Source organism: Brienomyrus brachyistius, chromosome 14 (genome assembly GCF_023856365.1).
Source record: "Brienomyrus brachyistius isolate T26 chromosome 14, BBRACH_0.4, whole genome shotgun sequence".
Taxonomy (NCBI): domain Eukaryota; kingdom Metazoa; phylum Chordata; class Actinopteri; order Osteoglossiformes; family Mormyridae; genus Brienomyrus; species Brienomyrus brachyistius.
Genome location: NC_064546.1, coordinates 13,232,133 through 13,249,380, shown reverse-complemented (window position 1 = coordinate 13,249,380; position 17,248 = coordinate 13,232,133). Strand labels below are relative to the sequence as shown.

Here is a 17,248-nt window from a genome sequence, read left to right as displayed (position 1 = left end):
GTTGCGGCCCCAATATAATAAGCTTCCATGGGGCCCAAAATGTCTAGTGCCCCCCCTGATTATGGATACATAATTAGGATTATAGACTTTTTTGAGATCTCTTCAATAACAGAATAACAGAATAGGTAATCTGTTTTTCCATACAAGCCAGAAACTCTTTATTTCTTGGAAAGCCTCTTGACATTAGACCCTAATTGAATGAAGGTTAAATGGAGGCTATATATAGTTTTAGACAGACAGATGAGGAGGGAGATGATGAGAAGGGCTGTGATTTACATAGAACATCGAATGACATCCATTTAAACTTCTGCAGCGAATCCCTTAGGAAGAGGAAGAAAAATGAGGACAGAGGAGAACTGGGGTGTTTGAGGAAGAAGAAAAACACAAAACAAGCGAGGGGGGAGAGACAGGAAAATTATCAATTACTGTAATTATGTCCCATGCCTTTTCACTCTCTCATTCAGCCAGGAAAAAGCAGGGGGAGTGCCCCCCCCTCCCCGCCGCCTACATACACGTACACCTACCAGCCTGCCTATCGCCCCAGGCTGAGTGTCTAAGCTGAACACACGGCAGGGCTGCTTTTCCTTAATTACTGTGAAAGATGTGGTTTTGCCACAGAGGGAAAATTGAGTAAGGAAGCTCAGGCCTGTCATCTTTATCGAAGGGATATGATTCCCTACAACCCCCCACCCCGCCACCACCAGCATCACCACTGCTGCTTACATGGGGAGCCGCACCGCTGCGTGGCCCACATGCCGACCGGCCGCGGTCATCGCGAAAAACAACATCAGCTGACACGCCCACATGATCTCCGAGGTGGTGGCCTTGTTGCGTCTGATCACTGCGTGGGTGGCCGGGCCTGTGTGGGATGTCGCACCATCCTCCTGTGATAGAATCATTTACTAGTGTTGTGGCCTAAAATCTGAATCAGCCTCCTTATTGCCACGTACAAGGCCGGTGGGAAGCTTGTCGGCACAGCCTGCTGCTGTTGGAGATACCAAGACAACTAGCAATTAGGGCACAATGCACAGTGCCCTACACTGCAATGCTGAAAGTTGACACATGCAATACAGACAACATGCATCCATCCATATGGTGCATAACATGCATCGCACGCAGCGTGCAGTTGTAATATGCAAACTGATTGTCAGGCGCCTGCAGTGATGCAAATACAGACAATTAAATGGCGCAAATGTCGCATAATACAGGTTTAGGCGCCACTGCAATGGTTAGCGGCCTGTACCGTTTGCCAGGGCTCCATGTGAGAGCGTGCTGGGCCACGGCGAAGCAGAGCGACGCCCGATCCTTGGACCACGCTACCCTCTGCCTTCCCCCCACTGCAGCAGCTGCGATGCGATCATCGTGACTTTTTCTGTAAACGGAATAACATGATTCATAACGGCCCCCCCGAGGTCTGTCGCTGTTACCCAGCAATCTGCTTTGTCTCACCTCCCCGTCACGGGACAGAAGTGAGCCGTTGCCTGAGGGTGCCTGGACTCCTCCGAGCGACGCCTCTGCCGCTCTGGTGAACAGACGAGCCGGGCTGCATTCCGCGGCCAAGCCGGGCCGGAGCTGACCCCATACCCCGCGAGCGCTCTGCAGCATTTATCATCCCATCCCATCCCCTCTGGGTGCCCTTCGCTAACGAAAAAGGTGCTCAGGCTTATTTACTTGTTCATTTATTTATATCATTTAAAGCCGCACCTGCCCCTATTATTGAAAGGCGGCCTCTCAACTGTAAGCAATGCTTTGAAACACGAGGTGTTTAGCAGAAACAAAGCTGAATGCAATTAGCAATATGTCAGTAGATATAGTGAAAATTCCAAACATGAGTTGACAGTTGTAATCCATTCTGAAGCATCGCATTAGCTTTCATTTACGTTTTATATCGGTTTTGCCTGTTTGTGACACTGCCATTATTAGTTATTTTGTTAAGTATATAGGCTATAGTTCTCTTCATGTCTTATTCTCTTGCAGAGAAATATATATCTGTGTGTGTGTGTGTGTGTGTGTGGGGGGGGGGGTTGCATAGATCACATTTGAGGACCAAGATGTCCCCAAAGTGCATTAAACCTGAAGCTTCCTTACTGTTGGGGACACTTCTTCAGGTCCCCATTTGGACAACCTCAGTTTTATAAAAATCTGTTAATGCGATCAAAAACATAAAAGTGCCAAAAGTCTTGTATTTGGGCTGGTTACTTATGGTTAAAGTTAGGGATGAGTAGAGGTTACGGGTGTTGTGATTGGGATTAGGGTTTTTCCCATAGAAATGAACGGACGGTCCCCAATGTGTGTGTGTGTGTGTGTGTGTGTGTACTGTATAAGTTTGCATGCTCCCTGCCTTGTATACTCTGCTGTCCGGGACAGACACCAGAGCCTGCCCCCCCCTACAACCCTAACCCAGATAAGTGGTGAGAAGATGGATGCTTGGATGTCATTTTACTTAATAAATGAAGTGGATTTTTTTTCAATCATTTTAAAACTCCTTGTACATCTGTCCTTCCTGCAGAATGGCTGGTGATGCCAAATGTCCATTCACCTCCTCAGTGCTTGCTGCACACAATAAGTTAGTACGCACCAGGTTAGCACATAGCACTTCTCAGTTTTCTCCGTAAAGATGTAAAATAGTTCATTGCTAGACTCAGAAAAACGATACTGCAGATTTAACTTACATTCCCCGTTTATAATATATTCAAGTTTTACCAGATTTCAATTAGACAGAAAGTATGCTACTATAATCATTATTAAGACATGTTATGTTTAGTACAGTATGCTATCAACAGATAGGGAATTTTTCAAACTGTATGACTGCACATCTCCGATGAATGGATGTCACTCGCATGTTAGAAATGTGAGAGAGGCCCCGGATTCAATGTCTGGCTACGGCCGTGGTTGACGAGGTTGAGGCTATACCCCCAACAGATTACACACTCCCTCAAACTCACACTGTCTGTACATCTCTACACCACGATACTCACTCAGCAGAGAGAGTCAGCAGATTACAAACTCAGGTCTGGTGACCATGAGGAAGTTAATGTGCAGTATCTGCACGGGCAGACAGCACTACAAAAAGAAATCATGATGGAAACATCTGTTACGCTATCAGTGTCATATATTTCATTTCGCGGCATTTCCAAAAACTGTTTTTAGCCAAGTGGCCGCGATCGTTTAGCAGCTCAGAATTTGCATTCGTAAAATATTTCTGATGTTCAGCTCGAGTCTCGCAAGTGATGTCACATGCGTGGAAATGGCAAGACCTGTGGAAAGACAGCTTAAAATGGATCAGCGTGACAAAGAAGAAGTGGAACCGAAAACTGGGGGAGAGAAGTGTATTTCAGCCTGTTCAGCTTTTCTTTGGCGAATAAGGAGTTTCTGAAGCCAAGAATGGGTACTATGCAAGTTCCCTTTGTAAAGGTGGGCCTGGACTCTCCTTGTTCACCAGAACTTTAAAGTTTAAGAGAACATATACATCACATAGACAAAAACATTAAATTCACAATAACCATGTTTATTATGAGCAGAGCACACATGGATGTGTTTTAGCTATACAGTTCTCCTTGGCCCAAGAGAACCCACTGAACTGGTCCTGGGAAAAACATTAAACTGGGAGTTGAGCAACTGGAGCAAGGAGGAATCCACTGGATCAGCTCCAGTGATGGCAGCCATCTATGAGTTGTGCTTTTCATCTCATTGGTTTGCGCAATGAGTGTTATACTTTACTCAGCTATGGCAAAAACAAGGTCTTTCGTTTGCCAGTGGGATTTTCTTTTTCGTTTCTTGCTGCAGCTCCTGGCAGTGTTGGTACATGGGGGCATGGTGTTTGTCTTGCTTATTGTCTCTGGTGGCTTTTCCTCGATGCCCGAGTGAGGCCCTGGGGAGCTTACAGTGCCTCACACCCGCTTTTCAACCAGGATTCAGACGTTTCAGAAGCTCAGACGAACTTCCCCAGCAATACGTTCCCTCCCACAACGTATGAAGATTCCCAATTTCTCTCTGGGCGCAGTGTATTATAAATATATTTCATTTGTATGAAGACACTATAAGGACCTGTGCGTATATTGTGCATACAATCACCCAATTTGTTTTGGTTCTCTTAAAGAATAAAAATAAAAGATACAGAGTACCAGCGCCACCTACTGGACGGAGGCTCACAGTAAGTATGCAATATGCAGAAGTTACCAGATAGTTACTAAATAGTTTTTTACTAAATCAGCCTCTTTCAAAACACTTTGTCTTTTTTCCCCGTTCTGTTTAATACTTCAACAGTACATTGTTGGTTCTGTGGTGTTCTAATAAGCAGTATTAGTTTTTGTGTTCGGCTGTTCCTGGACTCTCAGGATATAAGGCACCGCAGATATACACACTGATGCTTTTGGTCTTAAATTACAAATAATTATCTTAGGGACCCTAGTTAGCGAGTCATTGAAACTCTATTTTCCCATGTTCCCCCACTGCAAAGTACACTACTTATTACAGATGGCTCTGTAACCATCCAACCCCTTCTGGGCCAGCAGGTGTGTTCCAGATGTCAACAACATAACTGCAAGAGGATGTTTTGTACTCAGCTTGCAAGGAAACAAAAGGTGCGCGCCCCGCCGTGTCTGATTCCAGGGGCCCTGCGGCTGGTGGTCATGCTTGGGTCTTGTTTCCACTGTATGTGTTGGGCTGCCTTTGCTCTGTCAAGGCAGCTTTCACATCTGAAACCGCAATATTGCAGCGCGTTGTATCATGACTTCAAAAAAACGAGAGAAAAATAAGAAGCCCAAGAAATGAACTGCGTGTTTCTGACATTTTATCCCCCCCCCACATGCCTGTTAGATGCCCCAAAACCTTGACATTAATCTTGCGTTGCGTGGAAAACAGTGCTACAATAATGATGGCTGTTTACATTGACTGTAAATGACATTTACATCGCATTACATAGCCAGAGAAAGGAGATATGGTTGATATGGTGCTCTGCAATTCCTTGGACGGCCCCCTGTGTTTGGGAAATCGAACTTCTACGGCTCCAGGATTCCTGCGCAGTAGACGCGCCATTGCTGCGAGGCCTCTTGAGAGCTGCCTGTTAAGGGATTGATTTAATTTTCACAGAGGAGCCATCCAATAGATCCTGACGGTTGGCACAGCTGCCGCAGAGCTAGTTAGCATTCACGGCCGGCTCGTTGCTAAGCAGTAGCTGAACGAGCTTTCGGTGCAGGGTTGCAGGTTGCGGTAGATGTGCATCTGGGAGCAAGGCCTTGAATGTGACATATTGCGTACCGGCATACGGACCACCTGTCATGAGGTTACAGTGAGGGGACAGGGAGCGGGAGGGGGGTCATTCTTAATGGGGAATATGCATAGTGCTCGTTATAGAAAGAAGGACTATACTGCCATTCTTTATCTAAAAGAGTGAGCGAGAGACAGAGGGAGAGAGAGCCGGAGAGCTTGAGCAAGCCTTTGATCAAAGTGTTCGTTATTCAGTGAAAGGCAGCGCACAGCGATCGAAGGGACGTTATAAAGACACAAGGAGCCGAGAGGCAGAGTGTGAGCGTTGGGCACTGTGTTATCCTATTCTTTTTATGATGTGACAATCCCCCAGGAGGCTAATTTTTTGGGTCGCGACCTCACACCCCGCACTGTAGTCGGAAAAGTTTGCGAGATCACGTTTGAAGAATGTCGGCTGCCTTGTTAGCTGTCAAGCTTGTCTCTGAAGGAACCGTAACTGTCTCCGCGCTGAAAGTTTGGCTGCTCCTCTTTTCTCCATCTTTGCTGGGGGTGACCTGGAAAAGTGCCACCCATTCATTGTGCTCGAAGAGGGCCCGGTTTGAGCGAAAGATGAAGAAAAGGCAAACAAAAATCACTTTGTTAGCAGTCGTTCAGATCTGACAGCATCTGTTATGGCAACATAATAAAGAATAAAAAAGGATCTCTTGATTATTCAGGGACAATGTGGGCCCCCTAGTCTTTGGGATGGGAGTAGGGGGATGTATTTTACAAGAATAAAGGAGCTGACTAAGTCTACGATTAGCTGCAGGAGGAAGCTAAAATATTGTATCCCTGAACCAATGTTTGGTCATCTATGCACCAGAAAAGCTGATGCTGATGTTATTGCACTGTACATGAAAATTGCATTAGATATGGTGGATTTAGGAAGGCTGTTATACTGGAGACTTTCTATAAAGGTTTTTTAAGACTCTTTAAAATCAATAAAAAATACAAAAAAATAAAAATAAAATCTGTTCTTGTTTACGTTAAAGACTATATGATGATGCGCTGAAAATAATTTTGTCACTGCTTAAAATCTGGAAGGTATAGCACAGTGGAATATTGCAGCAATCACAGTTATCATTCGTCTTAGATTTCAGTGGATTTTTCATGTACTTCACCACACAAAAAACTAAAAGTGCTAACAACATTTTACATATTTTAAACTACTGCTTAAAATTTTCCTTCAGGAATTAATGAAACATGTCTCGTACGGTAATAGTGGATAGCCTTTCTTTGGTGCCTTGTAATGAAATATATGTTGCACTCTAAACAGCAGATGGCAGCACATACATAGAGGAATTCTGAACTGTAAACGAACGCGATAATACACATTGAGTATCGAATATGGCGCTGCTCAAGGGTGTAACGCATTTGTATAAAATGAGAGATTGTTGACTTTCTAAATGTATGACATTCACAAATATTTTTTTCTGATTGAACGTTTTTTTGTTAATTTGGTGCATTCTGTTTGTCTTAGCCTGTTTTTTACACTCAGATACATACTTCTAATGCTTCTGCTCTTCCGAGATTTATTTTTTTGGTTTTGTATCCGGCTTGTGCTTAACTACAACCTTGGGCAGGGATTACATCATAGGGAACCACCCCTCAATTACACTGACGAGTCCGATGTCCGCATGTCCTCAGAGAGACAAAGGCTGCCAATTCTGCCGGAATGCCTGCAGTCGGTGTATGTAAACTTTCTTTTGCAGATAGTCCCAACATGACATCAGAGGGTTCAGGATTCAGGGCTTAAGTGAGATCAGAATCCTTGTGCCAGAATCATTGTTTATGAAAAAAGCTTTTCATACACTATCCTAATTCAGCCACTGTTTGAAGACTTGAAATATACTTCGTAAAGAAGTGTCATGTAGAATACCAACACCAGGGAAGTATTTTTGACGAATTCTTCATTATAAACTGTCCTATTTTGGCACATGTGGAGAATATAAACACAAATTACTGTTTGGTGCCTGGGTGCGGACATGATTCCATACTGGCGACATGTTGTACAATATACAAATACGGTTACAAGAAGATACAATACTGGTGTGCAAGACAAAAATTGTGTGATTAAGCTACACTGGCGAGCTGCAGTGAGGGACAGGTCATATTCACTGGCCTGGGGGGTGTTCCACGAAGCAGGGTTAAAGGAAAGTCTGACTTTCTTTAGCTACTTTCATGGAATACCCCCCTGGTCAGCGAGATGCAGAATTACAAGCAGGAACAGACGGCTTTCTGCTTATCTTTGGAAAACTGATAGTCGTTGTGGGAATTTCTCTGCCTTTTTCGGTGGTGTCCCCTCATGTTAAATTAAAATAACTCCTCACATTTGTAAACTCTGCGCTTTCCTTCTCCCCTTCCACTTTTTCCAGACCTCTATTCACTCTATCTCCCAGTGTCTGCTAAAACCATCACTGTCAACTGAACACACAAGTCGCCCGCCCAAGCGCCAATCCCACTCCCCCGGCTACACGCCTCTCGGTCCTGCGCCCAGCTGCGTCAAAGGCTGCCTCCCCAGTGCGACCCTGCTCGGTCGGCCTCAACAGAACCTGAGGCACCTCAGGCTGTCAGCCACTGGAGCAGCTGTCCCGCAATCAGAACGGCTCTGGTGCCCAGCTATGCTTTTGTTACTCTGCAGTGAAAGGAACAGCAAAGCGAAAAAAATGTGTGTGTGTGTGGGGGGGGCTGTTTTATGAGACTGCATATCCTGTTTCCAGTGACACACCAGTCTCCATCGTATCCAATCCAGTCTACCAGGAATGATGATACCACTCGCGCATACGTGCAGCACTACCTATGGAACACCTTCTGCAGGCACGTTCTTGAGGTCAAACCCCGCATCTGACTTCTCAAGCATTTACAGTTCAATTAGAAGAACTGGCCGTGCTCTTACAAAGGCATTTATGCACCAATAATCTTCGACACATCTCGCATTCCATACCTGGTGAAGGTTGACAGGAACCTGGTGCTTTAGGTCCAATTGCGGCAGCGAGCCGGTTTTCATTCTCAGCCAGTGGTGACGTCACGTGTTCTCAGTGGATCCACCACAGAAGATACCCCCATCAGAATGAGTTAGATCTCTGCTCTCCGCAACATGAAATCAACCTCGTATATATGTCACAGAGTAATATAAAATCCCACAATGAGAGACACACCTAGAAAATAACACACTGTAGCATAAAACAGTAGGGAATAATATGGGAAAGTATCAGGGCCCGTCATTCCGTAACACCATTTGCGGCATGTACATAGATTTCAGTGGTATTTCCACTGACCAAATTGTAACATTCTGAAACACATGGAGAAGCTGGTTTCCATCTGGGGCCGATGGCTGTGTGACCAAGGGAAGTAAGACCCTCCCAGCTACTGGATGAGTCGTGTAGCTCATCAGAGTTAAGGCATGCTAGCACCACCAGCCACAACATCATTTTTGAGATGTTTAGTCATAGAGAATGTTTACTTAACACTGACGAAAATATGTAGCTTGTCACTGACACGCGCCTGTGTAGTTTTAAATAATATTATCAAGTGCTATTTGCATTAGGGGCGGTGTAATGGCTCAGGAAGGTACCATTGTGGGCTTGGCTTCATGCCTTGGGTGTTGTGGGCTCGATTCCTACTGTGACTCTCTGTTTAGGGAACTTGCATGTCCTCCTTGTCTTCTCAAGGGTTTCCACCCTCAGTCCAAAGACATGAGGTTTAACTGGAATTGTGTCTGTGAATTGCCCGAAGTACGTGCCCCGTGATGGCCTGCTGGATTGTTCCTGGTATGCCCACACTGGAAAAGTGGTTGTGGAAAATGAAAGGATACTTTTCTTCAACAATGAAAATGTACTTTAATAAATGTCAGCAATAAATGTGATATGATTTGAGGTCTGTGAGGCTTGGAAAGAATGAGTATGTTTGTAAAGCATAATGCATTTTTTGTAGTCATTGTGGAGCATAATTTTGTTTTTGACTCTGTTTACAGACACACAACAAATAGTTATTTATTTTTTTTATTAAAGTTTAAAAAATCTCCTATGGTATATATGCATTACATGCACATCAGTACTTAAAAGTGTTACTACTTTACATTTAGCAAGCCTATGGGAGTTTTACTTATACAAAAGTGTTCTGAAGGGAAAATGAAAAATGACTGGTTCAGAGAACTAACCATACAGATTGTAGAGGAGGTGGGATTAGCCAATCAGATGTCCTGGTCCCGCCTCTTCTAGTCGCTTGGGCCCATTTCTTCTACAATCTGATTGGTTAGCTCTCTGAACCAATCATTTTCATTCTACCCGCAGAAAAAAATGTTTTGTAAGTAAAATAACCCACAAGCTTTTAGAAAGCTGCTTGGATGGATTATGAAACATGACAAAGTTAAAGGGTACATTTTGAGGGAGTGCCTGATTTTTAATGTGTCTTGTGCGTAAACCATTTCATGGTCCTCCCATTTACTCTGCTGTAGCCTTGATAATACATTATAACCTTTTGAACAAAACCCAGTCATATGACACAGAGGATGTTACACCACGGCCCAGCGTGCAACATCTGCTGACAGCCTGGCCAGCTAAGCATAGCGTCATCCAGCCCAGTCACTCATACATCATACGATATCATAAATAAACCACAACATACCGGAGAGATGGGGTGAGGGGGGCGGGGGTCCGTATAACCACTTATAAAGGTAACCACTTCCATGAGTCAGCATTAACCAAAATGGGGAGGGGTGGCGTTCAAAGGTATCACATAAGCTCACTTCACTGCAAGACTTTCTTAGGCTTTGCTGGAATCACAGGCTTTAACAGCCCAGAATAAGGAAACCTGACCTGATAATGTAACGATGGTCCTTTAAATAGCCATTGGCACAAGTATATTGAAATTCTTTAGTCTTCACCCCATCCCATTTTGCTCTCCACTGAAACACATCTACATATACATAGAGGAACCCAAGAGCAGGGTTATGTTCTGGAAGGGAGGAAGTCAGTCTGGATGTATCTTGATCGTTATGGGGAGAGGTCAGGTATACTGTATAACATAAGATACAGGATCACACACATTTAACTAAACCTCTATAGTGGCAGTGCAGTTGGTTTTGCTTCATGTCACCTGCTGCACATGAGGGTAATGATGACTGAGTCTAAACACACACACACACAAAGTAGACAACAAAGCCTGGGGTTAAAGTGCAGGGTCCACAGGTGTATTTGGCTCAGGATGGGATTTGAACCGGCAACCTTCCGATCACAGGCACAGAGGTCGAACCTGCGATGCCAAACACCACCCCAGTATGATATACAATCCAAGATATGCAAAATTTGGATGCAAAGTTAAAAGTATCTATTTTATAATAACAGCCTTACAGTGCTGGACATTTTGACCTAGCGGTCACAAAAAAACGAACAAAAAAACAATTACATTTTACTTTTCTGCAAGTGAGAGGAGACTCGGCGTCGCCGTGAGTCTGTATAATTATGCTTACAGACCACAGCTTGAAGAAAACATTCAGCAGACAAGACAGAGTGAGTGGTGACCACCAGGTCATCAGTGCGACAGACTGCGCACTTGTGTCAACATCTGACTCGCCAAACTGCAACTGCATCCAACTGGACGATGCTTATCTGCCTTGGATCTTATCGGCTCTGTGCCGCACTTTCTGCCGCACACCCCAGCCGTAGGGAACCTGCCACCGAATGCTAACCGCTGCCTTTGGGGAGCACTGGGATGTGTTATTACGGGAGAGTAAGCAGGTCCTCTCTGCACCCATATAAGCCTCCCTTTCCACCTCTTCTTTTGTGCTGAAATAACCACAGCTGACAAACTGAAGTACTAGTTCGGAACATATTAACCTAAGCAGTTCAACTTGGCATCAGAGCAGGCTACTACCAGCACAAACATTTTTAATCCAGGTGCAGAGAGTACAAATCCAGACCAAGATTTTGTTTCAACCAACCAGTTGAGTCCTCTGTGACTGTGACTCTTTATGCTCCATTGTTTGGTTGAAACAAAATCTTGGTCTGGATTTGTACTCTCTGCACCTTAAATCTCCCCCTCTGGTACATAAAACATTCAGGTGAGTACAAGTATAATCCAGGCTGCTGCAGATAATGCATATATTCCATCCATCCATCTTTCTTTGTCACTTATTCTGTAGGGTTGCTGTGAGTCTGGAGCCTATGAGGAAGCATAGGGCAAAAGACAAGTGGTAACCAAAGCCGGAAACATACTCGCATGCAATGACATGCTAAATGCAATCAACAGGCATAAACAGCATGCTTGTGTATTTTGGGGGGGGGGACTGGAATATCTGTATTAAAATGGGGGAAACCTGCAAACTCTATCCACAGAGCCCAAAAGCCCACAACCATGGAGGTGTGAGGCTGTGATGCGACTGCGTGTATGTAAAATGGAATCAAAAGAGTAGCATTAAAATTGTAAGACTGAACCAAAAATCTAAAAATATTACACTAAATAATGAAAATCAAATTTAAAGCTTAAAACTGTTTTTCTAAAAGTTCAGTTAGGTGATGATTTTGTGACTGAATTCTCAAAAATTAGGGGTTGTGTTGCAGAGTTCTTTGAATGTTTGCAGGGCCAAAGTTTAGGGCCGTTACACAACTTGTAAAAGGCAGGAGTTCCACCTCTGCCCTTCAGCTGACTTTGAAGCCTGCCTTCTGCTCACGCCCCTGTGCTGCTTGTTCCACATGCCCCTACTCATTTCCCTGTGGTACATCGCTACATAAACAAAGAGACATGTGTACAAAATTGTTCTGTCCACAAAACTGGTGCTGGAGGTCTGTGTTGTGTCTATGGGAAACGTTTGCAAAAGCAAGCCCAAAAGAAATCTTCCCAAAAGATTGTCCAACTAGACCAAAGGGTATGTACCATTCTGCTCATCTGTGAAGGACCATCCCTGATCATCATCTCATTTCGATACAGAGCAAAGTGTCACTGAAGTACTGTGGTAAACAGGCTGTGGCAAACTTCACTACTGGTCTCCGACAATCCCTATTAAATATGGTGGTTTCTCTGTTTTGCTCAGTCAACAATCTGTAGACGTCAATAATTACAGGCTACAGTCCATCAATCAGCTATGAAATGCAAGTTTCGAAACAGCAGCTGACCAATCAATCAGCCATAAATATTGGGTTTCTGACTAAGACACCTCCCACAACTTTAAACGCTGGAGATCCAGAAGGTGGAGGCGGCATGGCCACGTCGAAAGCTGGTTCATCATCAAACGAACATCTTTCCAGAGGCAGCAAGGTCAAGAGACAGACAACACAAGGAAGAGACAATAACATTACCCTTCGAAAATGTAGAGGAGTATTCTGTAATGAATAGTTGCGAGAAAACTAAACAACCTTTAGCTTGAACCTATGATTTAAAGATCTTTGGTTCGCCGCACTCCTGCCATCTGTGACCAAAGGTGATTGTTTTACTTGGAAATATACCTCATGTTCTATTCTCTCCTGAATCTTACTTAAACACAGAGAAGGACAGCTGTTCAAGATAGGATGAGACAAACCAAACCACTACCCCTGAGTTTTTTTCCACAATAACTTATCAAAACAGAAGTGTAGATAACAAAATACCTGACTTAAAACCTTCCCTACGCAGATAACACAAAATCTCACTCAAAACCGGTCACGTGCACATTAGTTTACAAGCGCCGAATAAATGGATGACATTCCAAACAGAAAGTGCAACTATCAAGGCTATATGGAGACAATACAGACAAGAAGAAATTCATATTATAGCTAAAAACAACGTTATGGGAGATCAAACATCAAGACTACCACTCTTGCTGAAATGTAATTAAACAGGGTGAAACGTCTCAGGGTCCTCACTGTACAAATGACATAGGAGAAGGATGAAAAGTAAGAACTGTATTCAGCTTCGATACAATGTATTCAGCTTCGATACAATGTATTCAGCTTCGATACAATCTTTCATCAGAAATGAAGTATGCATACAGTGGTCTTGTAGGTCCGATGCCAAGCCTGTAACCACAGTAGTTTCGGTAGTTCTGTACATGGGTTATGAAATCTACACTTACAATGCTTACTCTGGTGCACTAAATCCCCCTCACCCAACCATAAAGATCACGCACGCTGTAGTGAGCTAAGCCTGTCAATACAGCAAGGTGTTAATGCAGTGGTTTTCACTGAGGGCACTGGATCATTCTGTAAAAAGGCCCTGTTGAGAGACCCAGACTGATCACTGGGTTTGAAGACCCAAAACTGCATTAACACATGTACATTATTAATGCAAGTTGAACAGTCACCTCTTCAAGGAGCATAAAGATTCATGCACAGTGAAACGCAAGGAAATATTCATAATACATACCTAACGTAAACACTCATCTCAAGCTGGTATGCAAAGTCTCACACATGTACATATACATCACAGGGTCTTGGGTGTTAACATTAAAAGTCATAACTTTGTTATTATCAGCCAGTCCCTCACTTCTGCAGATGGTCACTCGTGTGTTGCATATTAAAGCAAATCCAGCCATCTGCGAACATGACGTTTGCGACGTTGTTTTTCCATCTTATCATCCTCCTGGCTGGGGAGTTAGGGCTGCTTGAGTGATTGCAGGGCAGTTAAGCTGTAGCTTGCCCAAACTGCTCCACATGTGCGCTTCGTTCGGGGAGGGGGGCGTTGAGGAGCCGTACGACATCCACAAACGCTGGGCCTGCGCTTAATGCTTAACGCTTAATGCTACAACGTCGAACATCCCCAAATGTACCCAGTGGCAATGTTTGCTCTCCGCAGTTTCTCCAACATAAATCTTACGGAGCAAATTTGCAGGGTGAGGTCAGAGTGCAATAAAAAGTTTCCTTATTCTCCCATAAAACTTTCAGCAAGAGGATGGAAGAAGGTTCTATATGTTGAAGGATGTGGGGATTCGTGAGTTTTGTCGCAAAGTGAAATGCAAGGCGGTCATCTCCGTCATAATGAATAGTAAATGGGAAATAAAGACATTAAAGAAACAAAATAGTACATATGGCATAAATAAGGAAAGATATAGTGTAAAAAATAAATAAAAGACTAGAGAAGAGCAACGTAGTAGCGCTGTATAAAAGCTGCCCCGCTACATATGGCGACTGTAAATCAAACACATTTACAGTTTCTACATTATTTCTGTTTAGCTGGAAAGCGACACATATGTAACTGAAGGAGTAGCTCAATACTCCTCTGTGTTGGAGGTAGTGAGGCGATGTCTCGAAAGCCCCATTAATTGCCTCCCACAACAGTTTTATTGCTTTAGTAATGGCTATTTGATTTTTTTTTACAACGCTCAAATCAAACTGTAACAGTTTAAAAATATTTGTGCAAACTTTTAACATTCCTTCATTAAGAACTGCGGTGCTGAAAAGGTTAACTAAAGTTTCCATACTGCAGAGAAACTGCCAGAAGACTAACGGCGATACCCGCAGTGCACCGACTTCGCAGTGGGTCTTACCTTTCAGTCTAGGCTGAATTTAGTTTTAGTGCACATTCAGTGTTTAATTATATAATACATAATGTGTACATTTTTATTATTAAAAATAACATTACTGACATTTCTTTATGTCTTGTCCATCTTCTGGAGCATCTCGATTAATTATATTTTTAAGCAAGGGCCAACTTAAAATGTTTATATCCAACGATATTCTCTGTTACTATATACAAGTATATAGGCTATTTTATAAGGCATTAGAATACTATTTAAGCGGAGCTCTGATGCAATATCCTGTGCAGTTATATACAAGGGGGCTTGGCTTCCACTGTAACCCGACCCCACACATCGCCTCTTTAAAGGAATAGGGGATGATCCCGGTGAATGGGGGCAGCCTCCTGCTGGATGCCTCATACTCGGGTCAGTGGGGAGGGAAGGTCGAGACAGAATGAAAACCTGGTGTCGAGGTCTCCGGACATTTATCTAAATACTGAGTGATCGGGACACCATGATGTGGTTTTCGTGGAGAGGGTCGATGGTGTAAACGCAAGTGGACGGAGAAGAAGCGCACTGCAAGTCACAAGGTAATTCACATGCGATATCAGGGAAAAAGCAATGGAACAAAATAAAGTGGGATTTTAATAGCCTTACGGTGGACTGCGTCCTACCGCCGGTGTCCTTTCGGAAATCAGGATGAAAGAAACTTTTCATCGTTGTGTTGCATTTAAGTAAAAACTACTGCAGGCAAGCAGAGGGTCTGTGCACGGATGAGTGAGTGGGTCGGGCCAAAGTTGTAACGAAAGCGAGTTTGCTGGACTAGCACAAGATCTAGGTGTCTGACACCTGTGCATTGCAAATGACCAGTATCGACCATTCAGAATACAGGAACTACACGTAATTTTAACACTGAATATTAAGTTTATTACAGTTATTACAGTGATGGAAAGGTCTCTTGCAGCGGCTGGCAAATGTGACCAAATGTGCTGTCGCCGCCAAAGTTGTGTCCTTCAGCAGTCGGACGTTACTGCTTGTTAGAAGCACTGACATGTAAAATTTTGATAATTTTTTGTAGTTTTTGAAGACGTATAAACATAACTGACCTGTAGAATGGAGCATCATTCGTTGCGTTAGTTTCTTTAAGTGGTGGATATGCAACTTTAAATTATATTCTACCTTTCCTAGGGCATAGAAGCATGAATGCCCTACGCAGAATCTGCAATCATTTGACAGCAGGACAGTAAGCAGGGTTGTGTTATATCTTTCAGTCACACTGAGGCTTTGTGTGCTGTTCCTGCAACAGTCAGCCTCAAGATAGATCATCCTGCTGTTCCCACAGGTACAGCCAGCAGGAAATTACATTTATCACTATATAAGTATGATTTTCATGTCCGTTTAAATAAATGGCAATAGAGGTTGATATTTCTATCAATATTTATGTTCATAATGGTTTGACATGAAACAAAAAAATCCCATTTAGGAAGAAACAGTGTAGTTGAAATTTTTAGCACAGCTTACACTGGTGATATCTCATTGGTTTTCCCTCCAATTTAACATTCATCTGCATCATTCCCAGTTTGTATTGAGCCCACTCCATGGCTGTCTGGTGATTCGTTGTGTGCTTGACAGTATGTACACTCAAAGTGGGTTGGATTGGGGAAAATGAAGAGGACAGACTGATTATGATTTGTTGATTCAATTACTGGAGCTCATTTTCACCCTTCTGCTCACAGTTTTAGGGAATATATAAATTGTGCGATTTTGTGCTGACGTCTTGATGACGACGACACGAGATTCGAGTTTGCCGTGTCTCACGCTGCTTCTTCGTCGCATAGATATCATCCACGGGCTGCCATTCCCGCAGCCAGTGTCAGTCACTGTGGCAGGCTTTGTTGACATTCTCTCAATTGGATGTCGCTGACGGCGAAGTGCACGTGTTTCCATTGGAATAACACAAACAGGAACTGCCCACATGCCCTGCACTCATCGAGAGGGTAACTCATCTAGGCCGAAAGCTTCTGTGGTCACACCTTGTCATCATGGAAGCAGTTTCAAGCTAGTCGGCCAAAAGTTAAGTGCCATGCAAGGAAATACGCAGTTACTTCTCTTACCAGGCAAAGGATAGTGGGCTGTCATGCCATACTGAAGGCGGTCTGTTGTCTTTGAGAAAGAGCTCTTGTGTGGAAACCAAATGCAAGAACAGAAATGTCATCGTGAAGTCAGTCGTACGTGGCCAAAATTAAACAGGAGTGTGGAAAGGGCCTGAATGCTCAGAATCGGCCCCTGTTTGTCCTTGATAATTACACCAGCTGACAAAGGCCAGGGAAGATTAAAATACATAAGCTGTTCCGGTGGATTCCCCTTCCCTGGAGAAAAAGCAAATTGGCTCGGCTTTCACAATGACAGTAGAGAACAGAAAGGGCAACATTAACTGAGATTTGAAAGGTCTGGAGAAATGACATCATTGGATCACCTAATAAGTTACATCACCACATGCTGAAAAGCGCAGTGAAAAGAGGGGCGAAAGGGAAGTGTGTGTGTGTGTGTGTGTGTGTGTGGGTCTGATTGGGA

General features: G+C 43.7%; 1 protein-coding gene across 1 annotated transcript in view; it reads left to right on the top strand.

Moving 5' to 3' along the window:
* The first annotated feature begins 15,040 nt into the window (after window positions 1-15,040).
* Window positions 15,041-17,248, top strand: part of plekhh1 (pleckstrin homology domain containing, family H (with MyTH4 domain) member 1) — a 36,310-nt gene continuing 34,102 nt past the window's right edge. Inside the window, exon 1 of the mRNA XM_048975245.1 lies at window positions 15,041-15,264. The gene's annotated coding sequence lies outside the window, so the exon portion shown is untranslated. The remainder of the gene's footprint in view (window positions 15,265-17,248) is intronic.